The sequence below is a fragment of the Solanum stenotomum genome, chromosome 2 (assembly GCF_019186545.1).
Source record: "Solanum stenotomum isolate F172 chromosome 2, ASM1918654v1, whole genome shotgun sequence".
Lineage (NCBI taxonomy): Eukaryota > Viridiplantae > Streptophyta > Magnoliopsida > Solanales > Solanaceae > Solanum > Solanum stenotomum.
In genome coordinates, this window is record NC_064283.1 from 41,881,987 (window position 1) to 41,905,071 (window position 23,085).

The 23,085-nt window shown below is 35.5% G+C and overlaps 1 pseudogene; it reads left to right on the plus strand.

Moving 5' to 3' along the window:
• Window positions 1-5,320: 5,320 nt before the first annotated feature.
• On the plus strand, window positions 5,321-22,886 carry LOC125855990 (uncharacterized; annotated as a pseudogene).
• Window positions 22,887-23,085: the final 199 nt, after the last annotated feature.

Genomic DNA, 23,085 nt, shown 5'->3' on the forward strand with positions numbered 1-23,085 from the left:
GAAAGAAGGTGAAGCGATAGTATGACAAAAATAGGGCAAAAAGAGCTTAAACGCCTAATGTAATGTCAAGGAGGGCAGAAAGTCACTAAGAAGTACCCAAATGTACCACACCTGACCCTGAGCCTACGTTACAAGCCAATAAAGTCCTATAGTGATCCTACAGTCTAGTTTGGAGAGACTAAGCAGTGAAAATAAGGGCAAGCTTATGGCAGCACACACTAACTGTATTTGAAATTACTTCTGAACGTTAGTGTTGAATAAATCCTTGTACCATGAATGACATTCAATTTTTGTGAAAAAGGGATTTCATTTGAACTAACGGCACTAGTTACATTGTCGGAAAGTTGGTACCTTGGTGACAGTGAGAAGGTGTCTGTTGTGTGTCAGTTGGTTGATCTGTGTCATGGTCTGATCTGAATGGATTAGCTTGTCGAGTCTAAGAGAACGAAGTTGCATCTACAAAGTGAGGGGGGTAGAGAGCCATGTGATTGCTTGGGCCTGAAATGCTTGCTTCTATACAAGTGTCGTTTAGAGTCGTAGTGTGTCGCTTGAGGACAAACAATGAATTTAAGTTGATGATGTTGATATACCGTGAGTTTACGGTATCTTTAATACATTTCACTTACAAGTTGTGTGTGTCTAGGGCCTTTTTCTATTGGTTTTTATTGTAATTTGTAGGAAAGATGTTCAGGCGGAGAAGTATAGAGAGAACTGAGAAAAATGTAGAAAAAGGGCATTCACGGAGGTGATCTACGGACCGTAGGTCCATTGACGGTCCGTAGGTGATGATCGTAGATTAGCAGGCAAGGTATTGATGACAAATAAGGGAAATCTGACCAAGTGTGGAACCACGGTGGCCATTGACGGTCCGTAGATTAATCTACAGACCATACTGATCGATCCGTAGAATGAGACTGCAAGGGTTCCAGTACCTGATTTTTGAAGATTCTAAATGTGGAGCGACGGAGGGGATTGACGGACCGTAGATCGATCTACGGTCCATACTGCAAGTTCGTCGTTTGCTTCAGAGAAGCTGATTTTTGGAAGCTAAAATATTTTCTAAGTCCTGGCTGACGGGAAGGGACTTACGAACCGTAGATCCATCGACAGTCCGTAAGTCAGTATCGTGGAATGAAGATGCGTACCTCAACAAATTTTCCTTAAATTGTTTCCCTTTTAATTTAGGATATGTTTTCTATAAATAGGGCATGTAAACCTCGTTTTTGGGGGTTAGACATTATTATTCTAGTTTTACTTTGTGACTTTGGAGATAAATTTGCAACTCTAGCAATTATTGATTTCCTAAGTTCGTTTTGAAGATTTTGGCGTTGCAATTCAAGTTAAATTTCTGGGTTTATTATTTTCTTTACGTAAGTTCATAATTCCTTCATCTAAAACTATGAATTGTGTTCTTGCTAATATTGGTAACTAAATCCACAACTAGGGTTGTGGGAACCATGAGGGATTAACAAAGTATGAATAGTAAGCAATTCTGGAATAGTGTTTTTCATACATTGATAATTCTTTCGTTTAGAAGTCTTTTTAACGAGTGCATGCGTTAGAACTCACCTTGTTGCTACTTGCCGGACCAAGGAGGTAATCAGCAAGAAAAGAATTATCAACATAGATTTAGTGTGATACTATCTAATAGGCTAGTGTCGATTGGTGCGAATTAATAACTAAGCGAAACATCGATTATGATGTCTAATATGAGGTAAATGTAAGGGTTAGTAAATTATACACACGTAGCCGGACCAAGGTGCGGGGTGAAATTCTCTAGATGTCGGACCAAAGATTTAGAGATACCTAACTTATCACTTTGCATATAATACACTAGGAAAGGATTGTTGTTATTAGGATTACTGCGTTATGAGCTTGTGGGGAAAACGTATACCCTAGTTATTCCTCTTATCTTGATAACAACCAAAGTTGAGTTTTGATTACGGATTACTTATTACATTTTTACTATTTGTTTCACCTAAGCAAACCCCCCCTTTTTATTACCTGTTTCTGGAAGTAATTTGACTAATTGAATATAATTGTTGGTTAAAGTAAAGTCTTAACCATTTTCCTCGTGGGATCGACCCCAACCTACAAGTTGGGTTCTTTACTTGATAACGATCGCTTATACTTCTGAAGGGAGGGGTAATTTGAGCGTATCAACGGTCAATCCTATCATTGTAAAAGGCGATAGTAAAATACGTGAAATAATTGTTACAAATGAAACACAAGTTACCATTACGACTTCTCGACAATCCATATAAATTTGTCTATGTATTTACAATTCTCTTCTAATTCAAAATCTAGCATGGAGCATACAAGTGTTACTCTATGGGGAGACTTTGCAGTACACGACGATGCATTTTTGGAAAAGCTGAAAGATGATCAACCTGTTCTTGGATTGTGTGATGTGAGAGTCTCGATATATAGATGTATGCCTAGCCTCTTCTATAAGCTAATTGTAAAAAAAAACAGAATATATTTTTGGATTCCTCACTATAATATGTTGTTTTCCAAACTAGGCACTTTTGGGATATCAACTATACCAGTGAGCAGTGTGTTGAACAATCCAATGTTTCCCAAAGCAGTAGGTCTTCGCACCTGGCACACAACCTAATTTGCTAATATGCTCGACAATATTTTATTAACCTCACTGCCAGAACTTATGGTCTAATTATAATTTATTGTGTTATACTTTAATCTAGCAAATTTTAAGACCACATATATTTCCTTAATTATATGCTACCATTAACTTACCTCATTCAATATGCCAGAGTGAAGTCATAAAGGGCACAATAAAAGATATTGCAACCACACCCAGTAAGGTAATCAAAAAAGCCACAACTTGCACATTTAGTATTGAACCTCCTAATAGTGGCATTTTGGAAGATATTCATAATAATATGGATAGTTTAGACTTAAGTTGTTCTTTGGAAGATGGAGATATTGTGGAGGTATATGTAAAACACTTGATTGATGATGCAGTTGTGGACCCCGCCCTTATTTTATTAGATAATGTTCCTCATGGGGATACGGAGGAATATGGTTCAACTTTTAATAAAGTAAATGAACAAAGTGGGGTAGGTGAAGACCCTTTTACTAGCTTTGATACTAGATCTTCTTCTACCCCAACTCCTCCCACTACAACTTTTGCTCCTAGATCTCCTTCCACTACTACAACTCATTCCACTACAACTGCTGCTCCTAGATCTCCTTCCACTACAACTCCTGTCACTGCTGCAAATCCTAGTAGTACAGATGCTGATGATCTAGTTTCAGGCCCTATTGAATTTGATTTCTTAGAAGAAAAGGGTTTTGATTACTCAACTGAAGATAGTGTTGAGTCTGAATGTGGATTGGTGGGAGATGATGTTGAGGACTATGGTAGTGATGTACATGAAGAGGTTAGGGAGTTGAGGGCTGAAAAGAGATCTTTTCAAAGAAGAAAAAGAAAAGAGAGAGTACCAGTTGATACTGAAGAGGTACCAGTAGGTGAAGCTGGAGCAGATTTAGGTTTTGATGAAACTGAAACAGGTAAAATAAGTGTTGAAGGAAGATTAGGAGGTGATGAGCCCTATTTTGCAAGTTCTGATGATGGAAGTTTTGAAATAGATGAAGATGAATTTAGTGATGAATGTGTTGAATCTGAAAGAGTAAATTTATCAAGAAGGAGGAGGCCAAATAATCATAAAATTATACATGATCCTACTGCCAAGAAAGTTGTATGGCAGTTGGGTATGGTATTTGCAGATGTGAATGAATTTAGAAGAGCAGTTAGTAAATATGTTGTCCAGGAAAGAGTTCAAATAGAAAGGTGTGTGAATGAGCCAAAAAGAGTTAGATGTAGGTGCAAGGAAGGTTGTCCATGGCCTTTGTTTGCATGTCTTGACAATACAACAAATGATTTCATGATAAAGACTTACAATTCAAAGCATAGTTGTAACAGCACAACTAAAAATTATTTGTGTAATGCAAAGTTCATATCTACACACTTTAGAAAAAGAATTAATGAGAAGCCAAATATAAGAGTTTTCAAGTTGCAAGAGTTGATAAGGAAAAAATTTAAAATTCATGTTGGCAAGACTACTGTTAGGAGGGAAAGAGCTAAAGTGTTGAAAGATATCATGGGTGATCATATTGTGGAATTTGGCAAAATTCTTAACTATAAAGATGAACTGTTGAGGACCAATCTAGGGAGCACTTGTGTTGTTAAACTTGGTGAACCTGATGCTCTTGGTAGGCCAGTATTTCAGAGCTTTTACATATGCATTGATCCATTGAATAAGTATTTCAAATATGTAGAAAGTGCATAGGTTTAGATGGTTGTTTTCTTAAAGGAGTTTGTAGAGGACAATTGTTAGTTGTTGTGGCCAAAGATGGTAATAACCAGATGCTGCCACTTGCTTGGGCAGTAGTTGAGTATGAAAAGAAAGAGACATGGACATGGTTTATCAAACAATTGAAGGAAGATCTAGGACTAGGAGATGGTGAAGATATCACCCTAATTCCAGATATGCAAAAGGTATGTGTACTATTTTATTTTGTATTTGTCTTTATCAATTTTCATATGTTTGTTATTATAACATATCTAGATCTATTACAGGGATTAATAGAAGCAATTCTAAATATTTTACCTATTGCAGAACATAGAATGTGTGCTAGACACATCTTAGCTAACTGCGCTAAGGACTGGAGAGGTCTCCAAAGAAGACAACATCTTTGGTCTATTGCAAAGAGTAACTTTGAATCTTATTTGAGGAAAAATGTTGCAAAGATGAAGTTGCTTGGTCCAGAAAAAATGATGGATGATCTTATGTACTACAACATAGAGTACTGCTGTAAGGTTTACTTTAATACTCAAGTAAAATGTGATTCTGTAGACAACAATATGTCTGAGTGCTTTAATGCATGAACCTTGGCAACTAGGCACAAGACAGTTATTATTTTGCTTGATGAGATAAGAGTAAATATGATGACAAGAATAGCCAAGTTAAGAGAGTTCACAAATACTTGGATGTGTGATTTTTCTCCAATGTCTTTGAAGGTACTACAGTAGAATATTGATAGGTCAACGAATTGTAATATTGAATTTAATGGAGTTGATGGATTTGAAGTGAATGAAGGACCATTTCAACACTGTGTGGATCTTGGTAGGTGGACTTGTAGTTGTAGGGTCTGGAAATTAAAAGGCATACCATGTGCACAGGTTGTGGCTGCCATTTACTTTAAGAAATGTTAACCTTTTGACTACATTGACAACTGCTATAGTAAGGCAACTTACTTTAGGACTTATGCCAATGTCCTTCAACATGTTCCAAACATGGAGATGTGGCCTGTATCTACTAACCCCATAGTTGCACCACCAGAAATAAAAGGCATGCCTGGCAGGCCAGGTAAACTTAGAAAGAAGGAAGTCGGTTAGAGTAAAAAATATGGAAAACTACCTAGAACTGTACTTGCCATGACATGTAGTTACTGCAATGTTAGAGGCCACAACAAGAGAGGATGTCCACAAAGGGTTGAGTCATCAACAAGGGAAGAACCATCAAATACAGACAAAGGAAAGTGCACAACTTCAGGGTTAGGCACACCAAAGGTAACATCTTTAACTTTAATTTTGTATGTGATAGAGATTTCATATGTAATAACTACAATTATTTTTAACTTTATTTATAGAAAGCACAAACAGAAGGTGAGCATTCTACAAAGAGGTCAAGATGAGGACCACCTGCAACACCTAATACATCTCCAAAACCTGCAAAGAGGTCAAGAGGAACACCACATGCAGCACCTAGTGCATCTCCAGGACCTGCAGAGAGGGCAAGAGGAAGACCACCTGCAGCACCTAGTGGATCTGCAGAACCTAGTGCATCTGCAACACCTACAAAAGGTGCAAGAGAAAGACCACCTATTGCAGCTGCAACACCTAATGCATCTGCAACACCTACAAAGAGTGCAAGAGAAAGACCATTTGCAACAGCTAGTGCACCTCCTATATGTCCATCACCTGCAAATTACCATGTTGGATCTTCTACACCTGCGGATTACCAGTTAACTAATAGTAACAAAGGAAGAGGAAGGGGTAGGGGAAGCACAACCTCATACAAATGGCAAGCAGTCATTGGAATGGGTATGTTTCAAGCTGAAAATAGATTCAAAGATATTAATGTAAGTGTTTTCTATTGATTCAATTATACTTATTTTTTTATGTTTAACTACAAACTCACTCACTAATTATTTCATAATTTGAATACAGCCTGGGATGTCAAGTTGTAAGATCTTCTCTACTGGTACAACAAAGGTGACAAAATCTGCTGATGTTACTGGTGATATTGGTTACAAACCAAGTACTGCACCCAAGTTGAAATGGAATGGAAAAGCAGCAATCTTAACAAGAAAAGTGCAAGAAATGAGAGAGGAACAAAGAAAAAAATCAAGAGGAAGTAGTTCAAACAATCCAATCTAGGAAGTAAGGATATTGCAGTACTGTTTTAAGTAGGCATGAAAACATTTCCCATTTTGAATGATGATGTATTAGTATTGAACATCAAATTATGTTTTTGTTTTTGGTTTTTGGTTTTTTATTGTAGTTTGACCTTATGTGAGGCCTGTTTTACAATCGATTGTGTCTATTAAATGGGCCTTCTATTTTACAAATGGTGTTATGTTTATTCAATTTCTCCCTTATTTGTTGTAATATAGACACTACTATACCAACTACTTTATCCGAAAAGATTCATGATATTGATATACAAAATTTCTCATATTACATATGACAACCAAAAGAGAGTTTCAACTCCTTTCACTACTTACTACTCACATACGTTATTGCAATTCAATTAGATCAATACTTGAACGAACCCTACTTTGAAATAGGTTGTTGATGAACAAGGCAACAATACAAATCAAAATACACAAAATGACCTTCCAATCAAACGTACACCATTTCAACTTTCTTCGTTTGAACCTCTTCTCTACTGTCAAATTATCAATAAGAACTTGTTGCTCATTGATTTGAATTTGTCTCCTCCAAACTTCATATTCCAACTCTTTGATTTTGTTCAACAATTTCGGGAGGATAAATTGCGATATTGGATCGATTTCTTCTCTGTCTCTCCATCAAAAAAATTTACAACTGTTCGACTGAAAAAATAAAAAATATATATTAATGTTATTAATAGTCACCTCAGTTAAACCCAACAAAATCCAACAACTGAAGAAAAGTCACATACACCATAGTAGGGGCAAGACCAAAATCGTCTTGACTTCGACCAAGAAGTCTGCATATGCAACAAACTTCCATGTTTGCATCGTACTGTGGTTTTGAGCATTGGGTCTGATTCTTCCATGCATAGCTTATTCAATTTTGCGTTTGACATTACTAACCCTAATAACACAAAGTGAAAAAAAAATCAAGTTGTTCAATTGGGGAAGATTTCGATTGTTCAATATGAAATTTGAGAAAATTGCAAACCCTAAATTCAATCTTAGTTGGAGAAAATATAACAACTAAATTCAAGCTTTCAAAATGGTGGATGAAGAACAAAGAAGACAGCTTTTGTTTAAGAACAAAAGAGATGCAGATAAATGAATTGGGAAAAGAATAAAAAATAAATGTAATGGTTAAATAAAGAGTAAAGTTACCATTGGGAGGATTATTTGGACTCCACATGGACCTTTTATTACGTTGTTACACGCCTCACGGAGGTGAGTTCATGTATGTGGACCCATCAGCGTCTGAGGGCGAACTAATATTAAAAAAAAAAAGGTTAGGGGGGGTAATAGGACCCCCGCAAAGGTTAAGTGTGTAGTTGGAAATATGGCTAAAGCTTGTGGGGCCATTTGACCATTTTCTTTATATATTAGTGTAACATTTACGAGATATCACATTGTATATACCTATTTTGGCTCCTTGGATGTTTTTTCCTTCATCCCCAAGCTACAATCTATGCGCGTGAAACTACTCACACCTATCTCATTATAAAAATAGTGATCTTATCATATGTAGGTAGAATCAGCGCTAAAAGTACATCATAATCTATTGACTCGATCAATTTCAATCCCAAGCTAACAAGTACAACTTTTCAGAAATGTTACCACGCATATGAAAAGTCACAAATCATCAGTGAAGTCACAATTCTTAGTAAAAGTCATAACTGATCGGGAAAGTCACAACCTTTCCGAAGAGTCATGGCTCATCCAAAGAGTCACACCCCTTTAGAGAAGTCACAACTCCTCACAAAAGTTACAACTCTTCCAAAAAAATACCACTCATCGGGAAAATCAATACATTTCAAGACAACATATGTTATTCAAATAGCTATAAATGGATTTTTAAATTACTTATATTATAGCAATATAGCATTTATAATTACAAATTAAATATAAACATCACAATACACTTTTCCTTTCAACACACTTGTAAAAACTATAATATATTAATTAATAAGTCCACCTATAAAATAAAAAAAGCAAAACATCCCAATACACTTTACCCCTGAAAACCCAGTGCTTGAAAGTTATTTAGACTTCTAACATTCTCCATACACTTGTTAAAAAGATAATAAATTGATTAATAAGTCCCGTGTTAAATGGGTTTGAATAAAAAAACACAAATACAACTTAACTTTTGGAAGAGCTGACAGAACGACACACCTTAAACATCGTGTCTGTCATGATTCGTTGCATCCTCAACCAAAAGATTCCAGTTCAAGCGATGCCAGCAGGTCACCGATGATACCTTCGAAAAGGAATAGCACGATCCTCAAATAAAAAATACTCATTTAATTTGATAAATTACTAAAATATTTTGGGATTATTACAAAAGAATCAACTACACATAATAATCAAACTTTCACCCATTACGGATTATGACTATCACACCATTCCTTTCTAGAAAGATTATTTCCGTTACCTATTGCACAATTATCTGTCTGTATTTTTTGAACTCCAACATCTGCACGACTTTCATATTTGTTGGGGAGAACAGTCGCTCCAAACAACAAATTGTAAGTACCACTTAATTGACATGCACTATTTGTGCAGCATCATACTACTCTGCCCTTGTGAACATCTCCGAATAATGTCTTATTTGATATGCACGCCTTGGGTTTAAATTGTTTTTTTAAACAAAATAGTGTCTTGGACCATCAAGGAAACAAAACGATCACTCATGCTGAGATTTCCGCCCATAACCTATTGGGGTGTACAAAAATTTAATAACCTCCCAAAGTTCACTACTCTAAACGAAATATGTACGAGTTATCCGTAAGAAGTATACGACCATCATAGTTTGCCGATAACAAAATAAACAAACCAAATAGTCTATCTCCTAAACCACTGTCATAGTAAAAGTGTACTTGAATAATAATTTGTAAGTTTGCGAGCAAGCTACTGACCATTACTACTTCTTGCTTCTATGTGGTAAATGTAATAAATGGTTAGAAAGGACTTGACAAACTCTAAAAAGATTCACACCGGTGAAAAAATCACTACAAAGATGAAAATAAAACAACTAAAGGCTACGTTGATGTCATCAGAAGAAGATGTCCACTAAACTAAGTAAGCATTTATATGACTGCTAGTGGATAAGGGGGGACTTGAAAAAAATTTAGCACGATGTTTACCCCCTTGGAAAATTTAACTTAAAATAGCACATCATAAAGCATGACTTTTTTTTTAAAAAACCTTCTTTTGTTGCACACAAGTACATTACTGGAAAGTAAGATGCTTCTGATGCCATATCATGATGAAACAATGTTTCCGTTAAATCATACTGTGTAAAATAACAAAAAATAAGTGATATCGTGTTAACATTGAATTTAATACTTCCATGCTTAACTTCTTGCTAGACTATTTATGTCACTGACGGTAACAACTGCTGCATTTTGAAACTAGGAAGATTCAAAAATATGACCATTTGCTCGAAGGGAGGATAATCAAACATGAAATGCCAATCTATTCAGCGGGCTAAAACAACAGGTCAGACTTACAAGCTGAAAAGTGAGCCATTACTATTGCGAATTTGCCCAATTAGTAATGACACAATACTAACATTTTCATTTCACAATTCAATAGGACACAAACGCAAAATACTAACCGATGTAGAAAGGAACGATAAAATCAATTCCATGCATGAAGGATAGACAATATAAATTTCACTATCCTCGAGCATTCAATAATAAAGCAATACAAGGATGGGATGGATATCCCATTTATTGCAGGAAAAACGATGGCAGAACAAGTGAGGTTCGAGGAATGAAGATGAATAACCAATGGGTTTTCCCTTCTAATCCTTATTTATTGAAGATATATAACTGCCACATAAATGTAGAGGTCGTCTCAAGTGTTAAAGCAATTAAGTATCTGTACAAGTATATATATAAGGGTCATGATAAATGTGCGGTTTACATAGAGTCAGATGATGGAGAAAAACGCATAGATGAAGTACGCAGCTTCTAAGATGCACGTTGGGTGTCACCACCACAAGCAATATGGATAATTTATGAGTTTACTTTAAGTGAAATGCAACCAGCCGTTACAAACCTACAATTACATCTACCCGGCAAACAAGTAGGTATTTTGAAACCCTTTCTCATATATATAGTATAATTAATATACGCAATTGTCCAGAAAAATATATGAATATTAATATAAAATGGTTATTCAAAATGTAGTGTACTACTGGAAGAAGCAAAATCTTCAAAATATAGCGGCCTCCAAGTACAACAAACTATGCTTACTGAGTATTTTAAGTTGTGCTTGAATGACAGTGACCTCGAAATTATCCATAAAGGGAAATCCCCAAGCATTATGTTCGGAAAACCAAATCTAAAATTTGGAGTAAGAGGAAATCACTCTTCGTGATTGCCATAATAAATATTGGTAAGACAATTACACTTCACTATGTAATATTTATGCGCTAGACAGTAACTTAACCTAACTACACTACTTAATGGCACAGCTAATCCTAGAGAAAGTGAAAGGTAATATGAAAGATTATTATTGAATCACGTTCGAGGTCCAATATCGTTTGAAGACTTGCTCATAGTTAATGGAATACATTGTGATACTTTCAAGGAAGCAACTAAGGAGAGATGTTTGTTAGAATCTGATGATAGCATTTCTTAATGTTTATGTGAGGCCATAATTTTTAAGATGCTCGCAGCGCTTCGAAGTCTGTTTGCAACCATTTTAGTTCATTGCAACCCAACATATGTGAGATGTCTATGAGACACATATTATAGAGATATGTCGGCAGACTTTCGAACGATTCAGGAAACTTCACCAGAGACACAACTATAGAGTACATCGAAACGTATAAATACATACTTAGAGAGTATGGGTAAAAGTGTTGCAAAATTTGATATCCCACAAATCAAACAAGAATTACATATAAATGACACATATGAATGCTGAGAAATAATTGAAGAAATGTCGGTAAAGGTGTCAAGTGAAGCTATGGATGCAGCTCAAAGTTAAATCCACAACAAGCGTAAGCTTTCAAGACCATATTGTAAAGGGCCAACTCTGGAATAACAAGATTATTCTTTATTGACGAACCAAGTGGGACTATGAAAACATTTTTGTATCGGGTATTGCTGGCAAATATCAGATCGAGAGGTATGATAGCATTGGCATCCACCAGCAGTGAGGTAGCAAAAGTACTCTTACCGGGAGGCCGTACAACTCACTCAAGATTTGTAATACCTCTACAAGAAAATGACAAAACAATTACAAATATTTCCAAACAAGGTCGCGACAATAAGTTAATTAGACAGGCAAAATTGATAATATGGGACAAAGCACCAATGGCTAAGAGACACACAATTGAAATAGTTGACAAAAGCTTCCGTGACATAATGGATAGTGATGCACCTTTTGTTGGAAAAGTCATGGTATTTAGAGGTGACTTTCGACAAGTATTTTTTACTGGTGGTTCCAAAATCAACACGAGCAGACACAGTGGATGCAAGTCTGGTGAGATCATATTTGTGGCCTTTAATGGAAAAGATTTATTTAACACCTAATATGAGAGCAAGAGCAGATCCAATTTTTAGTGACTTTTTGCTTCGTGTTGGAAACGGTGAAAAAAACACAATATGGGACAATTTAATACTACTGCCACAACAAATGATGGTCCAACCAACCGGTGAAAGTGCACAAGAAAAATGCTTAGTAATAGAAGTATTTTCATCGTTACAACAAAACTACAGATCGTCAAAGTATATAACTGAAAGGGCCATCTTAACAAGAAGAAATTAATATGTAGATAATCTAAATTAAATGTTGATTACTCAATTTTTGGGGGAAAGAAGAATATATATCAACTTTGACTCAGCCGAAGATGATACCAACAATTACTATCAAGAAGAATACTTGAATACATTAACACCAAATGGTCTACCACCACATAGGTAAGATTTTCATACTATTATTAACATTGCAATTATAATATAATCGAGAATCACTAAATTGGATGAAAAACTATATTAGGTTAGTTTTGAAAGAGAATGCGCCTATTATGATGTTGAGGAATCTGTATTTAGCAAATGGTTTATGCAATGGGACACAATTGATTTGTAGAGGTTTTGACAACAATGCCATATATGCCGAAATAACAACAAGAGAATATGCAACAAATCAAGTATTTATACGAAGAATCCAATTATCACCGCCAGAGAATGAAGGGTATCCTTTTAAATTTATTTGCAAGCAATTTCCAATACATCTCTATTTTGCAATGACGATAAATAAAGCTCAAGGCCAAACAATCCCTATTGTTGAATTGTATCTTCCGCAACATATTTTCTCACATGGACAACTATATGTAGCACTATTAAGGGGAATCTCAATGACCACGATGAAAGTATTGGTAATGACTGAACAACCAGATACAATGATAGGGACATATGCAAAAAATATTGTATACAAGGAAGTATTAGTTAAGAGACTATTGTTATCTTTTTAAGCGTAATCAATTAGGAACAAAACCAACACATCACATGACACTAATGAAAATGTCATTGGTTGTATTTGATAGGTTCGGTTGAAGAGGAGGAAATTTGAGTGTCAGCATGCAATTATGAAGAAAATACAACTATTGTGTTGACTTAGATATTTGTAATTAGGATACAAATGACTTGAAAATCCATAAAAACTATAATGTATTTATGGACGGCGTAAAAAATTTTCATGCAGCATATCTGAGATAATTAATCAAGCATAATCGAGTACTGTATAGAAACAAAAATTGGGAATGTGAGAAACATCCATACAAATAATTTGCTTACATAGTGAATATCTTGAACAATGGCAGTATGCATACAATGAACTGTAAAATTATGTATCAGAGACTGTTCAAATACTAACATCAATATATTACGAGGAATAAGTAAGCTTACTGTTTTAGAATTAATCACATGACAAGATGAGGCCACCACGTGCAACACATGTGTTTTAAATCTAGTATTATTAAAAGTGAAAAACTCAAAGGTGTAAAGTTGGATTATCATTTTACCCCTACATTAACTTAAATACTACAAAATTTCAATTAATTAAATATTAATTATACTATATTAGATGTGAGAAAAATTATGTTATTCTTTAATTTACTAATTATCATCAATTGAATTAGGATCTCCTCTTCCTAGCACTCAAAATATGTAAAGTTGGTGGAGTAAATTGCATGATTTAGTATAAATAAATATTTGGTAGTAACAAACTTTGAAAACAAAAGGGTATAATTTATTTTTCATCAATGCATTAATAAGTATCTAAATTTTTTATATTATATATCAAAGTATAATTGGAGGGGTATATTTTGAACAAAAACATAACGAAGGATAGATTTAAATTATTTCCAATAGTATAAGGGTATATTTGACCCTTTTTCGTATTTGCAATGGTATGAAGAAAAGTGGTATTGTGCCACTGGCTTTTATAATATAATGGTATGCTATTATGAAATATAAGCATGTATGCTAACAGAAGACGAGAACTTGATTTTACTTATTATGATTTGGCTTTGTATACCTGATGACATTTTACCCCCTCATTCTTCATTATGTTCATATGGTAATCTTACTTCCTTGCAACAAAACAAGTTAAATAAGAACTTTGATGGCCTTTAAATCCTTGTTCACTGCCAAAACTAGAGGGAAATGTGACCTTCACTTAAGATGGATCAAGAGTCGGTCAGCTTCTAAATTTCTTATGTTTTCTATATGAACTTGCAGAAAAAGATGATTCACATTTGCGGTGATATAGATTTTCTAGAAGCAACTATTACCTGCTATTAGTGTAAAAACGTTGATGTGCATCATCAAGTTCTCTCTCGGTCTGTTTAGAATAAAAGTGTGGACAATTAGTTTTGAAAGCAGAAAGCGGTGATTCTCTGACCTGTAGTTGCTTCATCACCTTGTGACATATCTATACGTTCTTTGTAAACCTCAAACATATAGTCTGTATTTTTATGCACATGTAGTCCTCTGTAACACCCATAAATTTTAAGCTAAGCCCCAACTATTCTTTAGTTACTTGAAGGGTCATATCGGTTGCCCATATGTGTAAAGCTAAATTCTTTATTGTGGGAATGATTTTGGATATTAATTAAGATAAATAGAATCTCCTACCACAAACTTGAGTTGAAAATTTCCTTATTGATTATGTTTTGATGTAAGAGTTTACTCGGGTCAACTTTAAACGATCATATCTCTTAGAATATAAAATGGTACGTGGCCCATAACTTATCAAATTAAATGTATTTGAATCCTCTTTCCAACGCCACCAATTTCGGGTCAATCTAATTTCTTAATAATAAGTTATGACTATTTTAGTAATTGATACAGTGCAGTGATGAATTAGCTGATGGGAAAATATTAAAAAGGGTCTTTTTGTTTTTTTACCTCTAAGAAAACCCTAAAAAAATTTATCGACTAATTAAAGACCCAAAAAAATCAGATTTTCATCTTTTAATCCATCATTTTCTTCTCTCTCAAACTCTAAGGCAAAACCCTACGGAAAAATCAAAGTAGAAGACTTCATTCAAGATTATTTTCATCTTTTTCAAGATTCTTCTTCAAGGTAAGTTTTTCTCCAAGAATTCCATTCTTTCCAACTCAAATTCCTCCATACAATTATGAATCACTACCGAAAATCATATGTCTTGGCCACGGAGATTTCAAAAAACTAATTCAAGAATCTCAAGAAAGGCTTTCTTGATAGTTTACGTTCAAGCTAGGGTTTCAAGGCTTCTAATCAAGTTCTACTTCAAGATTCATCAAGAATCTTCAAGAATCTTGTTCTTTCAAGTATTTAAGGCTATCATATTGTTGGACCAGTTTGTCCTCACGCCCTACATCTACTTTCAAATTAGTAAAAGACTAGGATTCTTTCCCTATATTTGAGTATTGTTGAGATAAGTTGATTTTAAGTTCTTGAGTTCATGTTTCTTTTAAAAATTCTATTCCTAATTATTGAGTTTCAATATTGTTATTAAGATCCTTGAGTTGATTTGTCCAAGTCTATATTTTAGCATGAACCCTATTTTGAGTTATAAATTTTGAAAAGTTTTTTTAAAGCCAACACTTGAGTTGTCAAACTGAGTTTTGAGAAAGTAAAGATGAGTTTTGAGAAAAGTGTTTCTAAAACATGATTAATATGACAATCAAGTATGACATCAATGTTTAAGCAGTATGGTATCTAGTTATGTCATAAATGGTTAAGCAGTATGATATATAGTTATGCCTGCAATGTTTAAGCACTATTGTATCTAGATATACCATCTATGTTTATGTAGTATGACTTCCCGAGTCATCAATGATCATATTATAATGTGGTTTTGAAATGTTTTTTAGAAAAAGATTTTAAGTATGAATTGAGCAAGAGTATAAGGGAACTAAGTATTCCTAAATGTGTCAGTTTTTACATTGATAAAAGAGAAATTTTGATTTCTAAAAGAGTTATAAGTTCAAGAGATATTTCAAGAGTTACCTCTTTTAAGAGGATAGTTTGAGAAATTATCTCAAACTAGAGGAAGAGTTATTTTATTAAACATATGAGCATGAGTATATATTATTCGGAGTGGTATTAAGCACCGATATGGGGGAGAATTCAAACAAATCACAACCCCCATAAATTGTGTATGCCAACATGGGTAAAGAGTCATACTTTTTAGATGATTTCTTATTGCTTTTAATCATAGCTTAGTGGATCAACTTAGTTGAGGTGGTCTATACACTAACAAGGTATAGGACAGTTCTGGCAGCGTGGGCAAGACGCTGTATCATCACGTAGCTCATAGTGATGGTTGTCGGTTAGAGAAACTCCCAATAGAGTTAAATTGTATTTTTAAATTTCACTTATTATGTTGAGTTTAGAGATGACAAAGTATTTTGTAAAGATTTAAATGGTTTAATTCCTTTATTTCTTTACATCCAGCTTGAGTACATTGTTATCTATTGCAGTCCTTTCTTTTAGTTATTTGTTATTCAACTATATTACATACTCATACAGTCAATGTGATGATGTCATTTGATCTTCATCTTTTAATGATGCAAATAGAGGTCCTTAGGATCTTCAACAATAGTCTGTTGATATCACTTCATCCGCTCGTCGAGTGACTTCTCCTTGCCTTCGGAGTACTCCAGTTTCATGTGTTGTTAGTAGTAGTTCTTTTGGGGAGTCGTCGATCTTATCCCAACACTCATCCTTGTATAGTAGAGGCTTCATAGATAGACAGTTTTGGAGAGTCATTCAGTTTCAAATATTTTATTTAAAACTTATTTTTAATACTCAATATATTCAATGAAGTTTTGAGATTTAGTAAACTATTTTTAAACGTTTCTTTGAATTTGATGCTTATTTATGCTTGAGTTAGTCTTCCACTTGTAGTCATCTAGGATGGGGGTTCGTTTGTGGACCGTCAATTGTTCTTGAGTGCCAGCCACATCCAGGGTGTAGGCTCGGGTCGTGACATCCTCTTCCTGTTTTAAAAAATTCTATTTTTCTCTTTCTTTCAGGCATTATGTGTTGGAGTATTGTCTAGATACGCCAAGGGCTTGGTGTTGTAAAAAATGTGATATAGGGTCAAGGGTAATTTGTTCATCATGTTGACTGTAAAATAAGTCCTCTTAGGGATCCAAGTAACATGACTCTACAAAGATTAGACAGAGTACACTGCCACCAAATAAAAGTATGAAGTTTGCTTGTAGGCACTATATTAAATGGAAAAATTAGGTATAGACCAGGAAATTAGATATATCAGTTGAAGAAGAACTTGGTCTATCATCAAGCATCAAGAAATATAGATGTTTGTTGAAAAAGATTCTCTTATAAGAGTCATATCAACCAAATTCATGGTGATTGTGACTCAAGAGAGTTTAAGAAAGCCTGGAACTCAAATTTCAAATTCTTTTCTTGAGAAGAGTACAATACAATTTTCTTTAGGATCAGCAGGATATACAAAGCATCACAATGCAGCCTACCAAGGATAAACCATATGGGCACAACAAGTATATCTTGTTAATCTTATAGACCATTACACTATGCTCTTCTCAAGAAAAGAATTTGAAATTTAAGCGCTAGGCTTCCTAAAATTTCCTTGAGTCATGGTTGCCTTGGGTTTTGTTGACACAACACTTGAGGCTACAATACATGTCATCAAATATCCATATTTCTTGATGCCTTATGGCATATTAAGTGCTTCTCAACAGACAAATATCTCATTTTGACACTTTGTGCCATCTTTCCACAATTAATACCATGCGAACTAAGAAACTTACTACTTGGTTGCACAGTACTTGGTCAAAAATTTTAAAGGCATGTAACTTGGATCCCTTAGAATGTTCATTTTCTAGTCCACGTGATGAAGACATTACCCCTTGCCAATATCACATTTGTCACAACACCAATCCATTAGTGCATCTTCAGAATAGCCCAACATGCAATGTTTCAAATAGATAGAAAATCAGTAATTAACAAAAAATTAAAGCCACAACATGCTAATGAAAAAATCAATTTATTCTTTCTTTAAGTCTCATTCCAAAATACCATTAGGATACAGTAGTGAAGAATGCCACAGGGAATAGACAACTCGAAGAGGTATTTATTCTCCCTAAGAGGTAATATCACTTCCATTTTGGAAAACATGTCTATTGCCCTCGAAGTATGAGGCCTCACCACTGAAGCTGCTAAATATTGATTCGAAATCGATCTACGCGTGATTTGGATGTTGAGGACCCAAACCTACATCACGAAAGGATGTAGCATTGAGTATACGTCAGTACTTGGAATGTACTGAGCGTGCAAGATATGGATAATAGATGAACAAACATATAAGATGAACAAAACATAATGGAGCAATGACATAATCTCAATTATAATAATAATAATGAAATATACTGAAATGAACTGAACTGAATGCAATGACGAAGTACTAATTTTTAACATAACATGCTGATACTTAATACAGTAGTATAACTGAAAACCTGGTCAAATGGACTAAGAGTCTGACTGTGGGGGCAAATATTAATCGACATAAAACCATGTGAGCTAACCGTGGAGTCCAATGCATACGCTCCATTGAGAGGAACCAATATACCATTCTAGTGTATAGATTCATGACTACCGTGATCACTAAATCTGATTCCCACTGAGGGTACTTATAAACCTATGGGGGCATGTAGTTCAAGGACAATGAGGGTGCACAGAACCCTAGTCCAACTCGGTGCTTAGCCTACTCCCAATAAGAAATATGTATAATACAACATAACTGAAACACTGGATAACTCAATATTATGACATGCAAATCTGAGAATGCAGCATTTGAATACTAACATTGAAATATTCAAAACTGGAGCATGTATATTTGTTTATCTGACTGAGCAAGTGTAATCCATGAACTAAGAAAATCTACACAACTAGGGTTTTGAGTTTCATGCAAACGAATAAGCGACAATTTCACGAAAACATGATAATGTGATTAAGAACACTATAACAGCTAAATCACAACTAATATGTAAGGTTTTAGAAACCCTAGGTCTACAAGATATAGATAATCAAGAATATGACAGAATTCTAGGGAACTAGTGGATGAAAGGAGTCCACTAATGAAATCCCATACATGGTGATAAAATTCACGGAGAAATCCTTTGATTTAGGGGCTGAACTTTGAAGAACACTGCTCCTTGTTCTTGGCAAGTTTGCTCGACTTTTCCTCTTCTTTTTGCTCCAAGTTTGGATGTTTTTTGGAGAATGAGGGTTTTGGGTAAGTTTGACTAAGTTATTAGGCTTAGACAGAGTAAACCAACGTAGTTTATGCATTAAAAGACATAGTTTAAGGAGCCCAATGCATAGGAAAAAGACCTAAATGACCCTAACATAAATTGTGACGAAGGTCATCCATGGAGGGACGTCCAAACTGTCTGTAGGGGTTGTCGGTCAAGCTCTGCCCGATAGGGCTTCACTAAAACGAGCATAAACTTTTACTCTGAGATGGGATTTTAGAAAACTCTATAGTGTTAGAAAGAAAATTTAATTATATTTCATTTGATAGGTCATGGGCCACCTAATTCAGTCTGTGCTAAAAGATATGACCGTTTGAAGTTGACCCAACACCTAATTTCCTCCAATTGACTGCTGAACCTCACCCTCACCTACGGTCAGACCTAGAAAACAAAAACAAAAGAAAACCTAAAATCAGGAAATAATTGATTAAAGTTCAATAATGTAGTTAAACTTAATCTAAAAGCCTTATTACCCGAAAGCGGCGCCAAAATTTGATACGCTCAAATTACACTTCCCTAAAGAAGTATAAGCGGTCGTCGTCAAATAAAGAACCCAACTTATAGGTTGGGGTCGATCCCACGAGAAATATGGTTCAGACTTAAACTTAACTCATGATTATATTCGTTTAGTCAAACTATTTCTGAAACTACTAATTAAAAGGGGAGGGGGGGATTTGTAGGCAAATAATCTATTGTTGTTAAAGTAAAAAGTGAGCAAGATTAAAATGTAACACCCTGACTTTTTGAAATGCCTAAATTGACTTATATCTTCGTCAAAAGACCATGATGGTGGGTAATAAATTAGGAATGATGTGTTATGTAATAATTTAAATGTTCAAGGGTTTTATCTTAGGTTATGAAGTTAGGTAAGTGGCAAAATAAAAGTTGGCAAAAGTTATCGTAAATTCCTTTTTAAAGATTTGTCCGAAATTTGGGTCAAATATCTCGGACGTTCTATCTCAATCTAAAAAGAGTTATGTTTCCCAAGACTTATGAAATTAAAGGTCTACGAGTCTAATTTCCAACGTATTAACCCGTTTGTTCATATGACTTCAGAATGGGCAGATATTCACATTTTTGCAAGACTGTGCAAACAGGTAGGTGAGGTAGATCCCCTAGGTTGGTGGAACTTTATATATATCATCTTCTTCGATTCTTTTTCATGTTTCCTTCATTTTTCTTAGTGAACAACCAGAAAACTCACAAAACCCACTTCTAGGATCAACCAAGTTACAAATTTTCGTGACTTAAGTCCTTGACCAAAGTTGTTCTACGCGTTGAGCTCGTCAACATGATATAATTTTTTTATCGATTACCTAGCACATCGTACTTTGGTGTGAGGACAACAGGGGCTTGGGGATATTTTAAAGTTTTGAGGTGTATTACGAACTTAAAATTAAGGTAAGACTCTTCTTTCATCGACTCAAGCTTTGATAAGTCAGAAATAGAAATTTGCGATGGAAATACAAATCTTTTATTGGATTATCATGGTATCTTCTATCCTTTTGTTTTGATCATGGTCCTGCCTTGTTGTATTATCGAGGAGGGTTATGAGTAAAGTCATTAGGATACGTGAATTCAGCGAAAAAGATATGTTAAGGCTATTCCCTACTTACGACACGTTTCCTTAAAGTTTAGGAGCAATGTAATTGGGTTGTTATCCTTGATATACTTGTAGCCGTTATTGTTGATTGTTGGCTGCTCGAGTTGATATAAGCTTCCCTTGTGGGGATTTTTATTCAGTTAGTAGCGTCCCTATGTTGGATATGACTTAGATGTTATTTGTATATGTTGCTTATAACTAAATTGATCGCTTTTAGCGATTGATTGTTATTGTTACCCTTGGGGCTATTGTGGTTAGTTGCAGGAATGCGATATATCCCTAGAAGGGCTATGTTCTACCTACGGGGCTACATGGATGCCTTAATGGTCTATGAGTTGCCTACGGGGCTATATTGATGCTTAGAAGGGCTATGAGTTGCTTACGTGGCCATATTGACGCCGAAGAAGGCTATGTGCTTCCTACATGTCTATGGTGTTGCCTAAGAGGGCTATGAGTTGTCTATAAGCTATGTTGATTCCTAAGAGAGCTATGTGCTACCTACAGGGCTATATTAATGCCTAATAGGGCTATGTGACTACCTATAGGTCTAGGGGACTACTCATAGGGGTATATAGACTGATTGGATCCTTTCGGGCTTATGAGGGCCTCAGTAGGTGGTCTTGTCTGCTGTTTGTACCTACGGAGCTTATGGGGCCTTGGTTAGGTTGTTTATTGTTTTTTTTATAAGTTTAGATTTAGGAGCAAGTCAGTACACTTATGTTATCCTTGATTTATTTATCGGATTATTCATATATATTAGGATACCTACTCATAGTCTATTTCCTTTCATAGTCTGTACATTATTTTGTACTAACGCCCCATTGCCTGAGGGCACTGCATTCATGCATGCAGGTGCCTACAAATGACCGAGTAGACCTCCTCAGTAGCAGGATTGGCTTCTATCCGGTTGGTAAGCCCCTTTCCTCCAGAGCTGCCAGAGTTTGGAGGTTTGTTAGCTTTTGTTGTATATATTTTATGGGTAGGCTAGGGCCAGGTCCCACCAATATTTACTACTCTTCGAGGTTTACAGACTAGTGTTTGGGGTTTATAGCTATGTTATGGTCATGCTGGCCTAGTTTATTGGTTTGCTGAAGCTTGTTAGTTGTGTGATGCATTGTCTTGTTATATACCTGCTTTCGATTTTGGTATAGAGATTATGGTGGCCTTGACGGCCCAATCATGACTTCTGTGCTAGTTGGCAATTTCTTTATATGAACTATTGGGGGTAGCTATTTCGTTTGTAGATATGTTGACAGGGGCCTTGCCGGCCGAGGGATTAGTTTTAAGCCGAGATATACTTGTTTGTTTTCTTTATTGCGTGTGGCTGCCATGCGCTAGTAGGAAATGGTTCAGCAGGGTCGGCTCGGGCCTTAGTTTTGGCATTAGGAGCCAGTTGAGCCCCTTGAGTTTGGGGCGTGACAAATTTGGTAACAGAGCAACGTCGTATGCTAGGGAGTCTTCAGGCCGTGTCTAGTAGAGTCTTGATTATAAATGTGTTGTGCACCACATTCGATAAGAAAGAAGCTACTGGGAATGTTAGAATTACTATCATTCTTTTGTTCACCTCGTGCTACAGATCGGTGTCTTAATGGTTAAGGTTTCTGGTTTATAATTAATATTTGTATGCAGATAGATATGGCTGACACCAGACAGACCATAGCTAGCCAGGGGCTAGATACAACTGCAGGCGAAGGGACTGGCAAGATACCACAGGTGGAGGTAGCCCATTGTGAGCCCAGAGGGATACATCTTCTCAGCCCCCTATAGCTTCTCCACTGCTTTAGGAGCCTCCGAGGGCTACAGGACCCCCGACTCCACTAGCAATACCACATCTAGTTCCTCTTATTCCATCTGACTAGGATTTCAAGAGTGCAGTATGTATGTTAGCACAGTTAGTAGCTGCACAACGCCAGCCAGTTCCACCAGATGTTACCGGACCTTTGGAATGGCCCAAAATTTCAAGAGTTTGTGAATTTCTTGTCTTTAATCATCCATAGTTTACAGGGACAGATCATAGAGAGGACCCTCAACACTTTGTTGATCAACTTCATAGGATCTTCAGAGTAATGCATGCCTCAGCAACTGAGTCAGTTGAGTCAGCAGCATTTCAATTGCGTGATGTTGTAGTATTTTGGTACAAAAATTGGGAGATATCTAAGGGAAACTATGCATCTCTACCCTTTTGGGATAACTTTG